This window comes from Lynx rufus, unplaced genomic scaffold (assembly GCF_022079265.1).
Source record: "Lynx rufus isolate CCGP_SWC_20201006 ecotype Redwood Valley unplaced genomic scaffold, mLynRuf1.p SCAF_13, whole genome shotgun sequence".
Lineage (NCBI taxonomy): Eukaryota > Metazoa > Chordata > Mammalia > Carnivora > Felidae > Lynx > Lynx rufus.
This window is the reverse complement of record NW_025814827.1, coordinates 5,866,592-5,881,256: the sequence shown is the minus strand read 5'-3', so window position 1 is coordinate 5,881,256 and position 14,665 is coordinate 5,866,592.

Below are 14,665 nucleotides of genomic sequence, written 5' to 3'. Positions count from 1 at the left end.
TAGACCATCAAGTATTGAGCGATTCAGAATGATTCCACAGATGCATTGGTTCCTGGTGTAGCCTATTAGCATATTTTGCTGATGGAAGAGAAAGAGGTTAAGCAGACTGGCTAAGAGTTTGTGGTCTGTAGCTTCCAATTCTGGCAACTGCCACCAGGTTGAGTGAGGGAGGCTTCTGGCTGAAGCCTCATTGCAGAACAGCCTGGCTTTACATAGGTGTGGTTATTTGAGGAATGGGACATTGAGGCCACTTGTTCTGGTCTGTTTCCATTATGAAAAGATGCAACCCAGTAGCTGATCTCTAGTTTCTTTCTTTCTTTTTTAATGTTTATTTATTTTTGAGAGAGAGAGAGAGAGGCAGAGCACAAGCGGGGAAGGGGCAGAGAGACAGAGGGAGACACAGGATCTGAAGCAGGCTGCAGGCTCCGAGCTGTCAGCACAGAGCCCGACGTGGGGCTCAAACTCACGGACTGTGAGACCATGACCTGAGCCAAAGTCGGATGCTCAACCAGCTGAGCCACCCAGGCGCCCTGAGAATCTCTAGTTTCTGATTATGGCCAGAGTGGGTGGTCAGTGCTCTGGGCTCTGTCCCTATGTCACTACGACCTCTGGGGAGCTACGCCACTTCTCCTGGCCTCAGTGTCCTCATCAGAATTAAAGGGTTGGATTTGATTGTCCCTGCTCTAACAATGTGATTGGGCATTAACTAACATGGAGTAAGATTGAGGCTTGGGTGTGGCTTTTCATTGCCACTGAGTTCTGGTACCCAGGTGGCTGAGCCAGATCTCCAAGCATATATTCCTGGCCCTTTCCCTACCCTTCTAGGGGGGCGAGGCCTGAGAACCTGTATTTTTAACAACCTGCCTAGCGATTCTTTCTTGTTGCAAGGATGTCATCTTCTCCCAAGTCACCCAACTGATCACATCCCCGTCGAGCTCTAGTTCTGGCCAAAGGGTTGTCAGAAGCATCTTAACCCCAAATCCTTCAGGGAGACAGCTGGTGTTGCTGGACGCCTACCCGCTTCCTGGCTCGGGGGCCGCCAGAGGCTTGCCTTCCAGAACCCATGGAGACAGCCTTCCCCGGCCTGTCGGCTTCTCACTGATTGTCAGAGCTCAGCCCACCCTGTCTGTCCACCGGGCCCTTTTTTTCCCCACCGGTTTCTTTTTTTTTTTTTTTTTTTTTTAAATTTTTTTTTTTTTCAACGTTTATTTATTTTTGGGACAGAGAGAGACAGAGCATGAACGGGGGAGGGGCAGAGAGAGAGGGAGACACAGAGTCGGAAACAGGCTCCAGGCTCTGAGCCATCAGCGCAGAGCCCGACGCGGGGCTCGAACTCCCGGACCGCGAGATCGTGACCTGGCTGAAGTCGGACGCTTAACCGACTGCGCCACCCAGGCGCCCCTCCCCACCGGTTTCTATCACGTTCTGCTTCACATGGCTTCTCGCTCCATGTGGTTTGGCTCAGGCTGCAGCAGGGTTATGACCACCCCGGGTGTTTGTACCAGCGGCCTCTCCCAACTGTCCTTTTTCAAGCAAGAGATGCTTTCCCTTCTGCCTGGTTTTATTCCTCCCTCTGTTCCCTCCTCCTCCAAAAGATCTGGCATTTCTGATACGTACAGTGGATTTCTTTAGAAATCCTTCAGGAGTTTGAGCTGCCTTATTGGCAGTTTACTCCAGAAACTTCTTATATACAGGGCTTTTAATATGTAAGGGTCCAGATTCCTTTCCCTCTGATTATTAAAACATACACACTGACCCCACGCACATTTAAATTAAAAAAAATTTTTTTTAATGTTTATTTATTTTTGAGACAATGTGAGAGACAGAGTGCAAGCGGCAGAGGGGCAGACAGAGGGAGACACAGAATCTGAAGCGGGCTCCAGGCTCTGAGCTGTCAGAGGGGCTCGACGCGGGGCTCGAACTCATGAACCGTGAGATCATGACCTGAGCCGAAGTTGGACGCTTAACTGACTGAGCCACCCAGGCGCCCCCCCCACCCCCCACACACATTTAAATAAGAACGTACTTAGGTTTTAAAAAAAGCTAGATCACACTTTATCCATGATTTGAATTAGAGACTCTGATCTTATTATTATATTTCACATTTGTTTATTTCATGTCACACTTTGTTCATATTTATCATTTGTAAATAAGAAAGAAACTAGAGGGAACTGGATATTTTCTTTGATTAGTATATCAGGATCACCTGATAATTTGATAAAATATAGATCACTGGATAATTTGATAAAATATCTCACACCAGACTTACTTACTAGCCATCCTTGGGGGAGGGACCTGGGACTTTGCATTTCCCATGAGATCTCTGGGTCATTCTTTTGTGCACTAAAGGCTGGGAGCTCTGGCATTAGATCGTGGAGAGCATTTAGACCAGAATGTAGACAAGATGGGAAGGACACTGAGATGCATCCGGATGGGCACCAGACCACGTAGCCTGAAATCCAGCCTCTGCCCTCACTGGCTGAGCGGTTCCTCTGTGCCTCAGTTTGCTCATCTGTGAAAAATCTGCAGAACTCTCCTATTGGCCTCATTGGTCACTATGAGGATTAAATGAATTAGTATGTGTAATATGTTTAAAACAGTACCTGTGCATGGTAAGGATTCTGTACATGCTTGTGTGAATATTATCCCACGAGCGGGAATGGCATGAACAAAGTCAAGCAGATGGAAATGAATGGCCTTTTTGGAGTAGGTGAGCAGACCAATTTGTCAGGAGCAGAAGGTTTCGGTTAGTGGTTTTCAAATTATGGTGCAAAAGCTTAACCTGGGGAGCTTGTTAAAATTTTAGTGTCCTTCCAAAGATTCTGATTTAGTAAACTTGGAATGAAGCCTTGAGATCTGCATTTAAAATTTTTAATGCAGGCGATCAGCACATTTTCAGAAACCCTGGTTTTGGTAGAGGACGGCTGGCATTTACAGTTGGAGAGGTCTCCTGGGGTGTGACTGGGGCCGTGAAGAGATACGGACACTAACCGCATGTTTAATATCTGCTTTATTAGGTGTGTCCAGAAAGCAGTAGAAGTATCCGGGAGGTTCAGTGTGCATCCTACAACAACAAGCCATTCATGGGCCGGTTTTATGAGTGGGAACCGTTTGCAGAAGGTAAGAATAGACACAGCCCCGGCCATAGGAATTATGCCTGTCTGTTCTCCAACACTGCTCCCTTCTCAACGCTGGAAGAATTGGCGAGAGCCTCATCAGAGTGGCAGTAGGGGGCAAAGTGTGACCCCAGGACACGGGGGAGCCCACGGGTAGTGTAGCTCAGGAGACTCGTGGACCATTATCACATGGATGAGAGATTGATAGAAACGAGCAGCATCTGAGTGGGACCGAACAGGGTTTGAAGAACTGTGGGGAGCAAGAGGTTCAAACCAACGTCGGAGGATTGAGCGGGGACAGTTTCCCTTTCCCTCGGCCCTGCTCCAGGGTTCATGTGGTGGCTTCAGAGGACATGTAGGGTTGTATTAACCAGTTGTTCGGCTTTTATGTGCAAGGAGGGCCTCACGTGCGTGGTCCAAGGATGAAACGCCATAGGCAGGCATTGGCCTTGGTTCCGAGGTTCTTGCCGTTTCAAAATGGCAGAAGATCTGATTCCTATAGAACTTGCCAATACTGCCCTAGATCCCAGGGTCACTTTTCTTAGTTGAAACCGAGGTGATGTGACATGCCCTTAGGACTGAGAAGTATTACATTCTGGGATATTTCTTCTATCGCAGAGAAAGTGGACTCCTCAGAGGTGATGGGTTAAGCAAAACTTGTGAGGTTCGATACTGGCGGTCAAGTTGGCCAGAAGGGAGAGTCCAGCTGTCTTCAGTGTCTATTGCCAGCCCAAGACAGTGGCCGGGGCCCCTGGCGTTGGTCAAAACCCAGAGTACAGAGCACTGCTGCTGTGTCCAGGAGCTATGGAGAAATTGTCTTGAGAGAGGGCTTGATAGCTGTGCTGATTTCATTACAGAATCAGTGCCCGGGGAAGCCAGACTGTGGAAAGTCATGCTACGGTGGGGACCCTTGGGGAAGTGGGAGGGGTTATTGGGTATCGATATCTGCTCTGAAATTGGACGCAAAATTGTTTTTGTCTTTGTAGTTCTTCAGAGGGGAGTCTGTAGCTTCTCTTGGATTCTCAAGGAGATTCCATGACCTCAAAATCGTCACGAACTAGCTTGACTAAAATATTGGGGTGGTCAGATCCAAACAGGAAGGAGGCACAGATGAAACATACAGCCAGCTGGATGCAAATGTGAGGGTGGCCAAGAGACTGGAGGGTAAACTAGGGAAGGAAGCCTGAAGTGAGGTTTTGCTGCTGTGAATCAGAGCTTGGCTGTGACCCTTTGCATTCTGAAAAGCATTTTGTTAAATGCAATTTGGTATCCGGATTTGGATCCTGGGACAGAAAAAGGGCAAGGGCCTTGGCAGAATACCTGGTGAAATATGCATAAAGTGTATAGTTAAGGTAATAGTATCATGCTGGTGGTAATAGTGAAAAAAATTTTTTTAATGTTTACTTTATTAATTTTGAGAGGGAGAGCACAAGCAGGGGAGGGACAGAGATAGAGCTGGGGGGGGAGAGAGAGAGAATCCCAAGCAGGCTCTGTGCTGTGGCTCCAACTCACAAACTGTGAGATCATGACCCGAGCTGAAACGAAGAGTTGGACACTTAACCAACTGAGCCACCCAGGAGTCACAGTTTCTTAGTTTTTATAAATGTACCGTGGTTTTATAGGATGTTAACATTGGGGGAAGCTGGGTGCACAGCATACAAGAACTCCCTATATGATCTTTGCAACTATTCTGCAAGTCTAAAATGATTTCAAAATAAAAACTTACTTTAAAAGGCATCGTGGTCCCAGTTAGCTAGGTCCTACATGGATTCTGATGAAGATCAAGACTAAGACTTGCTTTATATGGGGGAGGAAGAGTGCGCTGGATTGAAAAGTATCAGAACGTGAGCTTATTTGGAGATAGGGTTACTGCATATATTACTGCAGATGTAAAGGGTTGAGGTCCTACTGGAGTAGGGTGGGCTCTTAATCGAGTATGACTGATGATCTTGTAAGAGAAGAAGAAAGGACACAGACATACAGGGAGAGTGCTAAGTGACAATGAAGGCAGAGATTGGAGTCACGTGCCCACAAACCCAAGTAACCCCACGGGTTGCCAGAGACACCAGAAGTTAGACGGGACAATGAAGGATCCTGGGGTAGAGCCTTCAGAGACAGCATGGCCTGCCAATGCCTTGCTTTTGGACTTCAGCCTCCAGAACTGAATTTATGAGAGTTTATTTCTGTTGTTTTACGCCATCATGTTTGTGGTATTTTGTCATGCAGCCCTAGGAAACTGCTAGAAAGGAAAGAAGTAGGTTCTGGACTGATTGAGATCTACCCACATGAGTAGATCATAAAGTGAGGGTGGTCTGACCAGCAGTGGGAGATGCCCAGAGAAGCGAGGCACAGATCTACGGTGAGTGAGCACCTTACAGAGCTAGGTCTACCTGAGACAGTGGTTCTCAGCCTTTGCTGCTCATTAGAATCACTGAGGAGCCTTCCAGAAAGACCAAGGCCTGGGCCCCACTCCCAGAGATTGTGATTTAATTGGTCTAGAGTGCAGCCCAGGCATGGGGATTTTCTAAAGATCCCCAGTTATTCTAGTGGGTGGCTGGGGTCGAGAACCTCTAATCCAACAGGCAGGCATGATCTCAGAAGTGGTGGTGGCTCTTGCCTAAATTGAGGCAGAATCATGACTGTTTTTATACACCGTGAGATATATTCTTGCGTCAGAACATCTGTAGTTGTCCGTGAACATTTAGAGAAGGAGTAACCTGGTCTTTTGTCTGAGCCACACCCTTGCTTTATTACTGGCTGTGGATACTAGCTGCTTTATTGTGATTAGCTGGGAGGAAAGAGAATTCCTCCAGCAGGGCTCTCTGCACTCCATTGTTTTGCCTGGAGCTGAAGTACGGTGCTGGCCCTTCTCTGCATAGTTTGGGGTGGTCATCTGCCAGCACGGTTATCTAAGATCCCCTGACCCTGTCAGGCCCTCGATAGATTCAGGTCTAGTATCAAAAGCCCTGTGTGCTGCAAAGAACTTGAGTGCTAAGGTTTTCACGTATTACAGGTATTCCCTGTGCGTGTCTGCTATTGTCTGGTTTATGTTTGATTCTATCTTTTCTGTTCTTTGGTTTGTCCCGATTTGTGCTAGACTCAAAGTGTGAGGCCTGTGAGTTTTGTTTGTTTTTTTTTTTTAAACACTTGCTTTAACATCTGTAGTCACAGAGAGAATAGTTTGATGGCATAATAATGAGCTTCTTAAACTCATCACTTAACTTCAACAGTTATCAGCTCATGGCCAATCTTTCTTATGTACACCCTACCCTCTCTTCCCCATCCAGAATATGGGGAACTCTTTGAATTCACATTACATAGCATTATTCCTCAGTAGATATATTGATTAGGGCTCTTAGTCGTAAGGGACAGAAACCCAGTGTTTAAACCAGAAAGATATTTTGTTGCTTGTGTTACTGGGAAGTCCGAGAGGTGGACTAGATTTCAGATAGAAATGCATTCCAGCAATTCAGTAATACTAGGACCCTGCCTTTTTCTGTCTTTCTCCATTTCTTGGTTCGTTTACTTCTCCGGTGTATGAGCAGGCTTACAAGGCTTGGAGCTTGCAATCACAGTGGTAGAGACTCTCTCTCATCTAGTGTTATGGGGTGAATTGTGTCTCCATCCCCACCCCTGCAAGATATGCTGAAGCCCTATTCCTGGTACCTGTTTTCCTTATGGAAATTGGGACTTTGTAGATATAATGAAGCTGCAAGGGAGAGGTCATGCTGGAGTAGGGTGAGTCCTTATTCCAATATGATTGGTGCCCTTATAAAAAGAAGAAACTATGTGAAGCCACAGGCACAGACACAGGAGAAGACAGCCATGTGATGACTGAGGCAGAGATTAAAACAAGCCAAGGAACCAAGAAACATCAAGGATTGCCAGCAACTACCAGAAACCGGGGAGAGGCATGGAAAGATTCTTCCCCAGAGACTCTGGGGGGAGCACAGCCCTGCCCACACCTTGATTCCTGGACTCCAGAACCGTGAGGGAATGATTAACTTGATGTTTTAAGCCACCCAGTTCGCCGTGATATGTTATGGAGGCCTAGGAAACAGACACACCTAGTGACTGTTTCAGTCTCATGAGTTTGGGGGCTGGGGGTCCTCGGGCTGGCTCAGGTCTTGTGATCAGCTCTCGGTGAGAGGCCCACATCACAGGAGGCACAGGCAGGGGAGTGGGGATCGGGACGCAGAAAAACAGACTCACTAAAAATCGTTACGTGCTTCTTGACTATAAGCTGTGAGATTTTAAATGAACCACTTCGAATTGTGGTGTTTCACAAAGTCCAGGAAAATGCCGAATGGCAGCAGATTTAAAAAAATCAGCTGTCTTCTACAACGTGTTACCCTATCTAGAGGATTCAACGTTCTTTGAAAATATTTACTGACGTTACTATGTCTCCGGTGCCCAGAGGAGGAGGAGCCCATGGTCCCCGAAATTGCATTTACTTTGGCTTTGCTTAAATATTTCTTTTTGCTGCTAAGATTGTTTCCTTGGTTTTGTCCTTCTTCCTCTTAAATGACTCCCAGGCTGACCTGTGGGAGGAAGATGCCGTTAATGCTTCTGCAGGGTGTTCAGACTTTGTGGCTGGATTTTGCATTGGGCTCTTGGTTTTGTTTGGATGTCTACTGCTGTTCGCCTGTACCTGCTTAGGGAAACAGCTGTAGTCACTCAGTCCAATGCCACATAGCATAGTAAAAGCAGAGTACTCTCTGATAAACACATTAATTTCACCACATGGCTCCTCTTAGCCCTTTAATCACATTTCCTGGATATGGCGATCTGTCCTTAGATAATGCCTCTAGGAATTTTTCGCGTAGCCCTGGACCTAACATCGTAAAGACAATGGAGGCAGAGTTAGGGTGCCCATGTGTCCTTGCATGCCCAGGACAGGAAAGATTTGTACCCGTCGCCCAGTCCCCTTTCACCCTCAGAACCATTTTGGACAATAAATGATGCTGTCAGCGCAGCTAGTGGGGGACACGTCAATAGGAAGACTCTTGTGTAGATGCTGACATTGGGGAATATGGCACCTGTTTTCATGCCTATGGCGCTGGGACTGGGCAACACTAGGCTCTAGAGGTTTGCTGGGTCACCGTGAGCTACCCAACAGTAGGTATCAGTCTTAATCCACAAATCAGGGGACAGCTTTGTGTTTGGGTAGCTTAAGTGCACTCTGTGGCCCCGAGGGGTGAACTAAAACAGAGTGGAAATCTAAAGGCTGGAGGCGAGGCTGAGTTAGAAGTTGGAGGTTGCCAGCTGGCTGCATGAACGGGGCCGCTATATCTGTCAGTAGTGACTAGGTTATGTTTCAGTAACAAAGAACTGCCTAGTACTAATGACTTCACCAACCAAAGTTTGTCTCTTGTTCATGCTCCATGTGTAATGTAGTGTGTGCCCTGTTCATCTGGGGAGCCAGGCTGGTAGAAGCTGCCCGTCTTCTTAGGTTCCCACTGAGGCAGAGAAAGGGAACAAGTGAATCACACACGGATTCTTAAAGCTTCTGCCAGAAGTGATCAGTGTTGTTTCTGCTCACATCTCATTGGCCAAGGCACGTTGCATGTCACACTTAACTTCAAGGGCAGCAGGGAGATGCCATGCCACTGTGTGCTCAAAAGAGGAGAAATGGAGTATCTGTGACCCACCCTGAGGACTAGCACAGGCAGAAAGCTCTGACAAAATTCCCCAGATGCCTTCCTTAGACATTCAGGTGACTTTGATTAGGCTGCTTGCAAGAACAGTAGATTTTGCTCCAGGGAATATTAAAGGTGCCACACAGCGTCTAATAGCCACACGCCCCCCAGCCATTTAGATCAAGTTCTTTCCCTTGATTAAAGCTCTGAGGCGCAGAGCTGGAACACTGATGCCCAGGTGCCCAGGTGTGCGGCTGGTTCCTTCACGGGTCCAGCAGTCTGCCCTGGCATGGACACCATGTTTGGGCATGGGGCAAGGGCTACCAGATTAAAGCACCCATGGTGTTATCAAAACCCGTGGGACGTGAGGTTGGAAGGCTTGGGACCAGGTGCTTGGGATTGGGATGGATGTTCGTGTTTGAACCAACCAGCTTCACTCCTAGGTTTCTGGAACGCTCACCCCTGCCGCCCACCCCTCCTGCACAGACTGTCTGTAGTCATGATCCTTTCTGAGCAGACAGGACGGGCCATGGGGAAACGAGGGGAGCGTTCCAGTAATACCCACACAAGATCCGTTCTTGGGCTGTCTTATACCTCAGCTGGCAAGACTAGGCCCTGTATACTTGGAGTGTGAGCATATCATTGAGGACAGAGAAATCCCGAGGGTAACCTCTTTGTGAAAACAAAACAATGATTTGGGTTTGATACACGTTGACTTTGAGTAAATGGTAGCAAGATGCTGAGCAATTGACATTTAAGGGAGATACTGTAGGGTTGTCAACCTATAGTTGAAGTCATTGGCCTTGATGTGACAGTTAAAGCTGCCACAATGGATAAGACTCTTCAAGAGAGTGTAGAATCATAAGGACAGAGACATCAAGAAGGCAGCTTTGCACTGCGTTCACATTAAAGAAACAGGGGAAAGAGGCTCAACTGGAAAGAGGCTCAACCATTGTGAAGAGAAGACGTCGTAATGCATGGTGTCATCTCTTGTACTAATGAAGTCTCTCGTGTTTTATAAAGCTCTCTTATTACATACACCACAGTGAGGATCAAATGAGATAGCAGAAATTGTTTCTCTTTATTGAACGCCTACTGCATACCAGGCACAGTTGTAAGTGCTAGCTCATTTAACACTCACAACAACCCTGAGGGGTGGCTTCTGTTATCAGCCTCATTCTACAGAAGAAACAGAGGCGTCGAGTGGTTAAGTGACCTTCCCGGGGCCACCCAGCTAGTAGGTGATAGAGCCAGGTTCAAACCTCAGAGTGTGACTATGGAATCACTACTGTCAATGTGTATGGAAGCCGAGAGAAGGATTTGTACAGTCGTGAGCATTTAAGACCAGTCCTTGGGTACTTGTTCGCACTGTGAAAATTAACGCAGTAGTTGAAGTTTAGCTTTTCTTAAAAAGCACAGGAGAGCGAGAGAGAGAGGGAGCGAGCAAGTGCCGGCCAACTAAGCTGAACACTGCAAGAGGACAAAGAGAGAATGAGAACTGAGAAAATAACACCCCACAATGGGCTGTTGGCAACAATACTGGGAATTTTTTTAAAAGTGCCATGAAGAAGGCCTATTGAGAGCGTTTGCTAGATTAAGGGGAGAGAGAAAGGTTGTTTAGAACAGAGAAATGAGGATGTCTGCAGATGGAAAGGAGGAAGTGTATGGAGAGGGAGTCAGGGGTTAAGAGAATGGCATCCATGAAACTGCTCTGTCCTAAAAGAAAAATAGATTTTTTCTTTTCATCCTGAAGAAAGTATATTATTGCTTCTCTGCAAGGTATTATAATAAGAAACCTCCTTCACCATTTAATAGAAATTCATTTACTCAAGAGAAATGAAAGTAGTCACGTGTCCACAAAAAAGATTTAAGAATGTTCACAGCAGCTGTTTTCATAATAGCCCCAGAGCTGGAAACAGCCCAAATATCCATCAACAAGACACTGAATAAACAAACTATAGTACGTTCGTGCAGTGGAGTATTACTCAGCGGTAAAAAAAAGAACACCCTACTGATCTGTATAAAAACCTGGGTGAATCTCAGAAACATTATGTTGACCAAAATAAGCCAGATGCAAGAGTACATTCTGTCTGATTCCATTTACATGATGTTCTAGAACAGGAAAAATTAGGCTCTGGTGATAGAAATCAGACCAGTGTTTGGCTGTGGGAATGGGGAAAGGTCAGCTGGAAAGGGACATAATGGAACTTTCTAGAGTGATGGCAATGTTCTGTATGACGTTTTACATGGTTGTTACACAGGTGTGTACAGTTGTCAAAGCCCAATGAACTGTACACTCATGGTTTGTGATTTTATTATATAAAAATAATACTTAACAAAAGCCCATTATTCTCTTTCCCCTTTTCTGTTTCTGTCTGTCCAATTCCTGAAGGTGACATTTAGAGGCAGTATAAATTTCACCATTGTAGAATTATTCTAAGACTTGCTAGTTCCTCTCTTTCTCATTTTATTTTACTTACTCTTTCTTACTGACCGTGAAGGAACAAGAGAATTTTAGGGAGAATGAACTCCTATGCATAGTGTCACTTTTAGAATCATCTAGAATCATAGGGCTTTGTTGGGCCTAGAAATCCTCAGGTCCAGAAGCTGGACATCTGTATTAGTTGACATTCATTTTGTGCAAGCAATAGATACTGATTTTGGCTAAGTCACAACAAAAGGGTTTTATTGGAACGTATCCAGTAGGTCAGAGAGTCGACGGGAAGTGTGCAGAAACAGACTTGGTGAAGGACAGAAATTGAGGAAGCTCTGGAGGTCCAGGTGGACAGAATTGACGATCTTCCTTGTATTCTACTGCTGTAATGGGTAAGATCCAACAGGCTTCTCTACACAAGATTCAAAGCCCTGGAAACAAGTAAGAGCTCCATTAGCTCGGTGTAGGCCATAAGCCTACCCCTTGGCCTGAGGGGGGAGGGGTGGGTCCCCCAATTGACATTCCCACCAAGACTTTACACAGCAGACAAGAATTAATTCCTAAAAAGGAAATTCAGATGCTGAACCAAAAGAATGGAGAGTGGATCTTGAATGGCCCCAACCAGTGTCCATAACAGAAACTCAAGACAAATTAGGCTGCCCACTTGGCTTATCATTTCTCTCTCATTCTCATCTCTCATTTCATCCAGAGACACACAGCATTTCTTAATACCTTTGAGGGGTTATTGGGATTAGAATATAACATACGGGTATCCCTCTTTCATTCTTGTTGTTTACATTTCTGAAGTTGCTACTGTTAGGCTTCCTTATATGTGTATGACCTGTAACTGTGTGGATCCTCTTTGCTCCTAGACATTCTCGTAGCATAATTCAAGTTGACCAGGGAGCATTTACACAGGGGCTTGGGAGAGAGGCTGGGGTTCTGTGGTGCTCTTTACCACCCCCACTGCATCCTGTGTCAGGGATGATCTCAGGGAGAAGTGAAGGGGAATAATCGCTGTGGTTCCCCTACCCCCAATTTGCATAGTCCAGGTCACTGGGCTAGCTCTCCCACTCCCCTCTGGGCTTATGTATGCGATGTGCCTCTGGAACGTGGCTAGTTCTTGAATCCACGCTGTGTTTCTCTCTGTCTGAAGAGTAAGGAGAATGTAGGAATGGAGCAAATAATAATCACACTTCTCTGTTCGTCTTTTCACTGGGAAATTTAAGATTTCGAAAAGGAAAGATTGTTTGAGGGAGAAAATTGTTCCTGCTTGTAGGATATTCCAGAAAGTGGAAATGATTCCTGTAAAAGCAGTTTCTTTCCTGGCACTTGAACCAATGTTATTTTAAGTAATTAGTAAAGAAAAGCCTCAGGATAGATTGCAACATCTAGTAAGCAGATTCAAATTCACCTAAATATGAATAACTTTAAGGATTTGAAACGTAGTATACAGCTTAAACCCATTGCAAACTGTTAAATTATGAGACCCAATCCTGTTATTTCTGTCTCCCAAGAAGCTCAGCTTTCTGCAAAGACTGCCTCCCTCCTCAAGTATGGCTGGTCTGGGTGGGCAAGGTCTAGGGTCACCGTGGTGTTCCTATTCTACAGATGCAGGAACTGAGACTAAGGGATGGATGGTCTGCCCCAGGGCTCAGAATAAAATAGAAGTATCAGATTAAGCCAGGACTTACATAACCACAGCCTGCTGAGCTGAGAGCAGTCATTTGCCTCAGGGGCTACAGAAGAATTTCTCGCTCCACTCTATGTAACCAAGCTGGGACAGATTCGTTTCCTCTAAAAACAAACAAATGTGTTTTTGCATCAAGACTACCAAGACTTCTCCAGGAAACCCTGGGACTCTGTCTTCATCCCTTGTGCCCTCTGAGCAGAGAGGTCTCTTCTTGTAAATCAGCAGGGACGTGTCCTGAAGGAGCAGCTAGGGCATTTTGTTGCACCTTGCGCGGACATCAAGAAATTAGTCTTGGGCAGACATCAAGAGGTTTTTCGAGTTAGAGGGTTTAGAGCTAGAAGGTAATCCGTGAATATGCAAGTTTATATTTAAATTGCGAATTCAGCCCGTCCTTTACATATTTATGGAAGAAATTCTCTGCCATCTGCATAGCCCATCCCCCACAGCCATCAAACAGCAACCATACGTGTCAGTCTCTATTCCTTACAAATCTCATGGACCAGTGGGACTTGTTTACAAAGGATTAAAGGAAGAACTTGTTGTATATTATCTGTGGTTGCGTGGGAAGAAGGTAGAGGGCCTACATCAGCACTTCCTCTTTTCTCTGCCTCCTCACACTTCTCACACTGCCGCAACCTGTTCTTCAAATGCCACTGTTGTTTACCCAGGAATGATATTTATGGCCTGGCTACCCTTTGGAACTCCATTGAATGAAATGTCCAATCTCCTCCTTCAAGATATTTGAAAGCAGCCGTCTTGTCACCTGGGACCTTGTTTTACCAGCCTGCTGAATACCTCCGTTTCCTTCCACCGATCCCCTGTGTGTTGGGGCATGCTGTTTGCTTCTCAGGGTGGCTGTCCTCTCTAGAACATAGTCCATGGGTCATGCTAAGTGGTCTCCTAGCCTGTGCCAGCTCTGGCTGGGTGTAGCTGGAATGTGCTACTCAGGACCGAGGGGTGTCATCGGGATTGATGAGTAATGTCTCACATAGGTACAGGGAGGGAGAAAACAGCCCAGCCCCTGTGCTGCCTTTTTGCTGGCTGCACAGTGTTCAGTGTTTCAATCTTTCAAACTGTGGCTGCATAGGTGCCAATTCACCCTTTTAGTTGCTTGAAAGTTTGGGATGAGTCCCTATTCTTTACTGAACAGAGAGGAGATTCTTAAACGATTCAAAAAGTTTACCGAGCATTGCATAGGTGTTGCTGCAAATGCCTGGGTAAAGCTTCTGTAATCAAGGAAATGATGCAAATAAATATGATGGACACACATCATTGTATGTTCTCCCTAAAATGTGTTTGCGTTTAACAAGTAAAAACCAAACAATAGGTAAGTGATTACGATTTTCCAAGGGAAGACTTGGGGATAGCTGAAATAGTGGGGGGCAAGACTGGTTTCCAGACTGATCCTTTAAATTAGGGATTCTTTCAGGGGTGCATTATATCGAGGTGGAGGAATTAAATCAAGAATAATTTCTGGGGACAACTGGGTGGCTCAGTCAGTTAAGCATCCGACTTCGGCTCAGGTCATGATCTCATGGTTTATAGGTTCGAGCCCTGTGTGGGGCTCTGTGCTGACAGCTTGGAGCCTGGAGCCTGCCTCGGATTCTGTGTCTCCGTCTCTCTCTGCTCCTCTCCCGCTGTGCTCTGTCTCTCACTCTCTCAAAAATAAAAATAAACATTAAAAAAAGAATAATTTCTAAAAATGGAATTGTCTGATATCGATATATTAAATAGGTTTCATTCTGCTTTTGGAACTGTATTTCCTGCCTGCATCTGAGGCTGT